The following is an 8,796-nucleotide window of genomic DNA, read 5'->3' on the forward strand; positions in this document are numbered from 1 at the left end:
GCATATTGTGTCATAAAGTCTTAATAGCATGTGGTTTTCTTTGTGGATAGACCGTGAATTTCTTAAGAAAATGAACCCTTACTTACCCTGCAATTTGCATGATACTTGGTGTAGAGAACCTGCTTGTGGAATACATGTATGGACAAATGAATGGACGGATACTTGTTCATTTTGAGCATAGGAAGTCATCTTCATTAGCTAGTGACCTAGTTCTCAGGAATCTCCTTGCTCTACACTTTATTGGGGTCCCCTCTGAGGGGCAGTCCACATAGGGGGCAGCTATGGCCCTCTGAGAAACTCTTAGAGATGGTCTATGCCGCCCTGTACCGGAGTATATATAATGCCCAATACCTGACATTCACTGTGTGCAAGATCCTGGTCCACCCCTCCCCAACCACAACCATAAGTCAAAAACTAGAAACCTCACTCACCCTTTTCCTCCTCTTCTTTTGCCTTATTGGCCTTGTTTTCTCACAAAATTATACTTGTATGTAATGAGTGAGTTACTTTCTAGACAAAAGGATCTAACAAATGTCGCCAGCCTGGAATGCCCTCAAATACTTGTCATTTGTTACTCATGCTTGGGTAAATTCACCCGATTTTAGGTCTTACCCAAGAACCTGATGGCCTTCACCACCCCCCATGCCCCCCACTGTAAACTGTATCTACCATTTAAGCCTCCAGTCAACTCAACTAGCAAGTCTCTGAGGACCACCTGGGTGCTCACTGACCACTCTCATCTGCATGCTGATGCCCTCTGATGCCACTCCCTTCACCCAGCACGTAGGTGTGTTATTTGTTATCTCAAGTACAAATGAGTCTGGTGTCACAACTTAGTTATAAAGATCTTAAAAGGAGAGACTAGATATTATTCCCTTGTACTCCGCACCATGTCTAACCAGGTGCTGGATCCATCTTAAGAATTCAATTACAACTTGTGGCATGTTGGTGGTCAAAATGTGGATTTGGGTTCAAAGCTTAACTTCATTCATTCATTCATTCATTCATCCAATAAGGTTGTATTAAATGTGTGCTACATGTTACTCACGGTTAAAAGTAGCTCAAGGGATATGACAAAAAACAAGATGAAGTTTCTTCTCATGTTGTTACTGTAGTGATAGGAGACAAACAAAAAGAACTCCAATAATTTGTGAAGAAAATAACTCAGGGTAAGAAGCAAGAGTAGAGGAGTGGGAGTCAGAGTGGGGAGGTGGCGACTTAGCATCGTCACAAAAGTACTAGCTGAATGGTGAGTAGGAGCTTACTATCCAAAAACGTGTGAGAAGTTCAGGCATATGGCACAGTAAGTTCAAGAGCCAGAATGTGGAATGAGCTTGGTGTGTTTAAGGAAATAAAGTAAAGCCAGCAGCACTGGAGCAAGTCAGGGGTGGGCAAACTTTTTGACTCGAGGGCCACAGTGGGTTCTTAAACTGGACCGGAGGGCCGGAACAAAAGCATGGATGGAGTGTTTGTGTGAACTAATATAAATTCAAAGTAAACATCATTACATAAACGGGTACGGTCTTTTTTTTTTTTTTAGTTTTTTTTATTTCAAACGGGCTGGATCCGGCCCGCGGGCCGTAGTTTGCCCACGGCTGCGTCTAGCCCCATGTGGCTATTGAGCTCTTGAATTGTGGCTAGTCCAAAATGAGATGTGCTATAAGGTATAAAATACATAATGAAATTTGAAGACTTAGTAAAAAAAAATGTGAAGTACCTCATTAATAAGTTTTACATTGATTATATTTTTTATCCATTACCTTTTGGATATGCTATGAAACTTCAGTTCCTGTGTATTTTTTTAACATGCTCCTGGAAAATTTAAAGTTACACATGTAGCTTGCATTACATTTCTGCTGCACAGAGCTGGTCTAGACCAGTGGTTCTCAAAGTGAGGTCCCAGAATCAGCAGCAGCAAAGTCCTCTGGGAACTTGTTAGAAATGCAAATTCTTAGGCCCCACCCCAGACTTATTGGATCCACCTCTGGGTCCAGCAGCCAGTGTTTTATCAAGCCCTGCAGGTGATTTTGATGAGAACTCTTAGTCTAGAATAGAGTGCAGCCTAAGGGTGGAATTTTCCCAACTTGCCCCTTGACTGGGTGCCATGCATCTGGACCGGACGCCATGTCCCTTACCCCAGGAGGTAGAGGATTGCAGGAACCTCTGAAGTCTCAGAGCACCAGCCCCAGATCCAGTTCTGCCTTTAGCCCTTCCTTCAGTGCCTGCCTGCAAGGAGATGTATTTATTCAAAGGGGTTCAGTTTCTCACTAAATAAAATCACTCGCTTAGGCTGGCAAATATTGACTCAAGCTGTTACGCTTTTATATATTTCAGCAACTCCCAATGTTGGAGGGCTCAGCAAGCAAACAAGAACAGGTACAGGGAGTTATTGTGGTGTTTGGGGCCCCTGTTTGTTTTGTGCAGCTGACGCCTGCTGCCCATTGTGGAAGTCGGGTTGCTAATGACCTTGTAATGGAGCACTCTGCAGTTGATAAGGCCAAAGGCTTTAATCAAATACAAGTGCCTTTTACATTTCCACTTGAAGAGTTTATTTTAATTGCGTTTTGAAATCTACTGTACCCTAAAGGCCTCTGTTTCCTCAGCAATGTGCATCCTCTCACCAAACCCTGGAAAGAATGGAATGCATAATGGGGTGACGTGTAATGGGCAGTTTTGAATTCAGTTTGAAGGGGGCTGCTGGTATCCATTCTGCATACACTTAAATAGGGCTCCCACTCCAGAGCTTGGAGGGAGATAGAAGGGCTACAAGGAGCCATGCACTCATCACCCACATTGGTAAATGTTGGAAATCCCTTGTAGGTTTTTGTGTTTTCTTTAATTACCCTCTTGGTGCAATACTAATGATGGGGACATAATTTTTTCTTTGATTTCTGATTCTAGCTGGAGTGTTGGGGTGGAGCTGGGAGAATGAGTTGAAAGCCTCCACATGCGGGCTAGGGAGTGAGTAAATGAGGCCTGTGGGGGAAGGTCTGGCAGCAGCCTGGGGATCTGGAGAAAGAGCAGAGGGAAGGGCAGGGAAAGCAGGGTTTCCCGATGACTCTCGTCCATTTCTTCCTTTCTAAATCCTGCTCCCTTATTCACATCATTTTCTCTCCTCTTACTTCTGTTTTCGTTCTTGGTTATTTTCCTTTCCACTTCCTTTCCCCCTCCTTTTTTCCCTTCTGGGAAAATGTAAAGACAGAATCTCTTAAAAGGAAAAAGGGAGTAATTAGCCACTAAATAAATTGGGTCCACATACCTGCCCTACCTCAGGCACCTGTACTTACAAACACACCTTTGCCTACCCTAGGCAAGCCTGCAGAGGTGTGTACACACACACAGCATCTGAAATATGTAACATGATTCTTTAGCTGTCAGCCTATGGCAGCGGTTCTCAACCTGTGGGTCGCGACCCCTTTGGGGGTCGAACGACCCTTTCACAGGGGTCGCCTAAGACCAAGTACACACATACAGCATCTGAAATATGTAACATGATTCTTTAGCTATCAGCCTATGGCAGTGGTTCTCAATCTGTGGGTTGTGACCCCTTTCACAGGGTCAAACGACCCTTTCACAGGGGTCGCCTAAGACCATCGAAAACACATACATAATTACATATTGTTTTTGTGATTAATAACTATGCTTTAATTATGTTCAATTTGTAACAATGAAAATACATCCTGCATATCAGATATTTACATTACGATTCATAACAGTAGCAAAATTACAGTTATGAAGTAGCAACGAAAATAATTTTATGGTTGGGGGTCACCACAATATGAGGAACTGTATTAAAGGGTCGCGATATTAGGAAGGTTAAAAACCACTGTCCTATGGCAAATTAAGAAAGAACACTTTTGCCAAAGTGACACTGACCCTGAAAACATTTAAAGATTTTGAGGTCTCTTATTTAAAGTGACCGTGTGGAGGTGACTAAGTCAGGTAATGCAGTTAAGGCTCGGTCTTGGTCTTCTTGGGCTGCCATTACAAAACACCAGAGACTGGGGGGCTTACATAGCAGAAATTTGTTTCTCAACATTCTGGAGGCTGGGGAGTCCAAGATCAAGGTGCTGTCCACTATGGTTCCTGATGACAGCTCTCTTCCTGGCTTGCAGATGGCCAAGTCCTCCCTGTGTTCTCACATGACCTTTCCTCAGTTTCTGCTCATGGAGAGCCTGAGCTTTCTCTTCTGATAAGGACCACTAACCCTATCAAGAGGGCTCTATCCTCATGACCTAACCTAACTCCAATTACCTCCCAAAGTCCCTTCTTAAAACACCATCAACTTTGGGGGTCAGGGCTTTAAAATATGAACTATGGTGGGGTCACAAACAATCTGTTCATAACAGGCACTGAGTAAACACTCCATAGATATTAGTGTAAGTGCTGCTTCTAGAATGAAGACTTAGAAATTGAAGGCATTTTGTGGTTGGAAGATTCATTTTGCTTTTCTTCTGTCATTTAGACCTCCGCAATGTGGTCAAAGCAATAAAATCATAATTAACTGGGTATTTATTTTCAGTTGTTATTCTTTTAATTAAAAGGCAGGTAATTTACACAAGATTTAACCCTTAATAAGTTAGTATTGAGAGCTCTTAGGAGCCATTTCTTTCTGTCTTTCTCTGTGGGTTTTTCTTTCTTAACATTTAAAATGAAACCTGGTGATAAAACAGTCAATTAAGTTGACTGACCAGCTAGTCCGCTGCCAAGGGATGACCCATAATTTTGTTACTGAGGGCATGGTCTACTACCAAAACTCCGGTGTCCCTTGATTCACACCTGATGTTAGATAACAGTGATGTCAGGCACAATTTGAGAGGGTCCAGGGGACCCAGGTCCAAATAGATTAGACTGAGATGGTGAGCTCATAATTCCAGGTTCATTCAAGTCCCATCTGGGGTGGAAGCACACTTTTCCAGTGGAGCTGAGCCTTTTGATAATTCTTTAGCCCTAGATGCTTCTTGGGTTACATAGGTTTTGATACAGAAATTTTCCCTCATAATTCTGAAAGGAAAAATGTTTGGTAGGATTGCTGTCTATATGTTTAACTGTTAGACTCAGGTTCCTCAAAGTGTGATCCTGGAGCTTGTTAAAAACGCAGGTTCCCAGGCACCATCCAGAGTTACTGAATCAGAATCTCTGGATGGGGGTCTACAAATCTGTGGGCTAAAGTCTTAACAACAAGGCTCTAGACCTTATTGTCCTTGTTACCTTCCTAGAATAAGGGCTTCTTTTCCTTCTCAAAATTGAAAGGACTTTATATTGTTTTATATTATTATAAAATCATGTATGTTTATTATAAAAAGTATTCTGATAAAGAAAAGTTTAAATCATAAGTTAAAAGTTACAACATAAGTAATCCCAAGACTCAAAGAAAACCACTGATAATGCTATCATTTTTATCCACTGAATATTATCTTGGACAAAGCCATTCTGTGAACACAGTTGCTGCTTTCACAGAACCATAAGATGTTTACCCCATGAGGGAACCTGCAGATCATGTGGGCCCCACTCCCTCATTTATACCAAGGAAAACTCAATATGTTCTTAGCTCTAGAGCACTGGCCCAGCCAATGTCCAGCCTCAAGGAACCTAATAGTTGTCTCTATTGGATGCGAATGAAGCATCAAATTATCTATTTAATAGGCTTCACTATAGGACAGAGCTCTATACAGTTTCAAATCTCAAAGATGCCCAAATAATGTAAGTGCCTAATATGCTTAATGGTTTGCCCTTGAGGAAGTAAACAAACATGCAAAGAAAGATATTGTATGAGACCCAATGATAGTATTTCTCCATCTTTGGTGAAGTAGGTTCCACAATAACCACCATTCATCATTCGGTTACCAGTGCAATATATATTAATGTAAAGATGACTTGTTCATTTATCAACTCATTGCTTTAATAGATATTCTTTGAACATCTAATTTGAGCCAGGCAATACTGCTCTAGGACTAGTATCTTTGTAACAAGCAAAATGTACATATTTATGTATATCATTTAAATAAACTTGGACCTTCCTAAAACATAATCTATCTCAAGGTGTTTTTAGGCTGGGTTACTGAGGCTGAGGAATCAGTATGCCTCCTCCTTCAATTTTAACTACATACACTGCATATCATCAAATGAACTTAATGAGAGTATTCCATCTCTGGAGTTGGTCAATATTTGGAGATTACTTTTTAATGAAATATCTTGTTATCATTGTCCAAATAACTGATGACCTTTCAAATGGAAACCATATGCAAATACAGGAACAGGAAGTTAGTATTCTGTTTTGTTTTTTTTGTATGAAGAGAGAGAGAGAGAGAGAGAGAGAGAGAGAGAGAGAAAGCATGTATCATGGTGTAAAGAAAAGAATTGGAGGCTAAGAAACTTCTATCAAATGTCCATTATTCCTGGCTGCTGAGGTTTAGTTTACTAGTTATTGCACCATCCCATTTGCTCTTCAGAATGTCACTATACCACACATGGCAGCTGGTGCTGTCACTCAGCGCACTGGTGTGTTGAATGATGAGTGAGAAGTTAGTTGGTGGACAAACACTTGGTGAAGCAATAGCAATCGACAAATTTAAGATAGCAGTATGAAGATCAGTACATGTGGATTCTGGTAAAACACTTTATGGTCCTCATAGCAAGGGCATCTAATGCCAGAAAGTAATTTTCAGGGATGTAGTCAGCTTCCTGGAAATGCAAAGCTTAAAAGTTTAAAAAAACCTTTTGAGAATCAGACCCCTTCTACATTATCAGGCTCCATGGCCTCGTTTTATTGATGAGCAATATGGAGGCTCAGAAAGGTTACTCAAGGACCTGAACCTGGGATTCCTGTAATGCTCTTTCTATTGCACCCATCTTGCCTAGAGAGGCTCTGGAAGTGCATCTACCTCTATCCCTCTTCAATCACTACTAAAGTTCCCTTACATTACATCTCATCATTAATATGAGCACCCAAATGTTAAATGATGGAGACAGTCATGATGTCAATTGATAGGAAAATCAGGGTATTTATTGAAAACTGACTCACTCCCCACATACTTTGTAAGTCTAATTAAATTGGGACTTGTGGGTGGAGAGGACATTGGGGGTGCAGTATAGGTTGAGGAGTGTAAGGGAATGTGGGGGTTGGAAGCCAAGAGCAAATGAGAACATTTCTGGAAAGGGCGGCTAGAGGAGGGCCATTAACAGAAATTAATGTGACCTTGAAGAAAAATGCAATGTGTGACTTTTGAAAGAAAACCATAACTCTTGCCCGTCTTCCTTACAATAGGGCCCAAGTTTATGATCTAGCATTTTATCTCAGTTCATAATGTGTGATTCGGACAAGGCCAGGAAAATGGCTTATAAACCTGATACTCCACTAGGAAATGTCTAGACGGCTGATTTTGTTCTTTCCCTCCTCTCCTTTTCAATTGCCCAGACCTTGAATGTGAGAAAGAGACTTAAGCCTTCAAACAATAGGCCAAATAAATGTCTTTTACATTCTGGAAGGGGGAAAAATGGCTCTCAAGGGTTCAATAAACTGACTGTAAGTCGGCCTGGAAGAGCCGCAGTACTTTTTCACTCTCTGGACCCCCTTTGGTCCCCACAGAATCATTCAGCTGGCCTTGGGAAGCAGCATGGTGACATTCTGGGGGCTTTTATCTTTCATAGTGAATTACTGTATCCAGCACAAATCTCCTCCAGGGCTCAGAGAGATCTCCGCAAGCAAGGAATATGGAACCACTCAAATCAGGAATAGATGGGGACTTTGAAGATAAGGTAAACTGTGTTTTCTTGTTGACAAAATAATCTGAAGCTTTTGTTGTGTGTTTCCATGAAAGACTTCCCAGGCATAAATCAATATGGCAGCACCAACTCTGCGAGAATAAGAAACGATAAGTATAGTTTTCAGCACCCCGTAACCACTCATTACATTTATTTCCCAGTTTTCTTTGTTATTCCTTTCCTGTTCAAATCTGAGCCAGCACATTTTTGGCTTCCCAGCTAAAGAAGGAGGCACTGCCAATCAGCAGGAAATATAATACAGATAAGATTCATATAAACTCTTTTGAACTGGCAAAATAGCTGGATGGGAAATGGATGTTAAATTGTTTACATTTGGCACGAGAAGAAAACGTTCCATTTTTAAATTCAAAGCCCCTGCACCTTTGTAAATGAAAACAAACCGCGTGGGTCATGTAGTGTTCCACTCTGTAAAAGCCATCAGGAGGCTGATAAAAGCTTTTGTAAATCACTAACATTATCTGGGACTTGCTCAAAAGAGTCATTGCCCAGATTAAAATGATGTGACCCTTGCCCGGGGTCTTTGGAAAAAAAAACTGTGTAGCAACAACAAGCTCCCAGCATGTTCTACAAACAGTGGCAAGTGAGGTCCAGAAAGCCTTGTGGGAGCTGCCTGTGAATTCTTACTTTTCAACTGAGGTCTTCCCCAAAATCTTACGAAGGTGGGACAGCATGAAGGATACAAATGTGTGGTCTGAAGATTTTAGCATCGTGACAAAGCTTTCATCTTGGCAACCACTGGTATGCCCAGCTACTTCAAGTGATAAAGAAAAATTAATTTTTAAATGGATTTTTGAATTCCATGAAACAGAATGATAAATTTCTGCTTTGTCTGAATGTGTTCCTGTTTCAGTCATTTGCTCTCATGTTATCTAAGCATAGTCTAGACCAGGGGTGGGCAAACTTTTTGACTCGCGGGCCACAATGGGTTCTTAAACTGGACCGGAGGGCCGGAACAAAAGCATGGATGGAGTGTTTGTGTGAACTAATATAAATTCAAAGTAAACATCATTA

The 8,796-nt window shown here is 41.3% G+C and overlaps 1 long non-coding RNA gene across 1 annotated transcript in view; it reads left to right on the forward strand.

Moving 5' to 3' along the window:
• The window catches only part of LOC106726441, a 26,179-nt gene that overhangs the window by 5,052 nt on the left and 12,331 nt on the right, over positions 1 to 8,796 (forward strand). The window contains exon 2 of the long non-coding RNA XR_001362512.1: positions 7,651 to 7,758. This is a non-coding gene — a long non-coding RNA (uncharacterized LOC106726441). The remainder of the gene's footprint in view (positions 1 to 7,650; positions 7,759 to 8,796) is intronic.

Source organism: Myotis brandtii, unplaced genomic scaffold (assembly GCF_000412655.1).
Source record: "Myotis brandtii unplaced genomic scaffold, ASM41265v1 scaffold266, whole genome shotgun sequence".
NCBI classification, from domain to species: domain Eukaryota; kingdom Metazoa; phylum Chordata; class Mammalia; order Chiroptera; family Vespertilionidae; genus Myotis; species Myotis brandtii.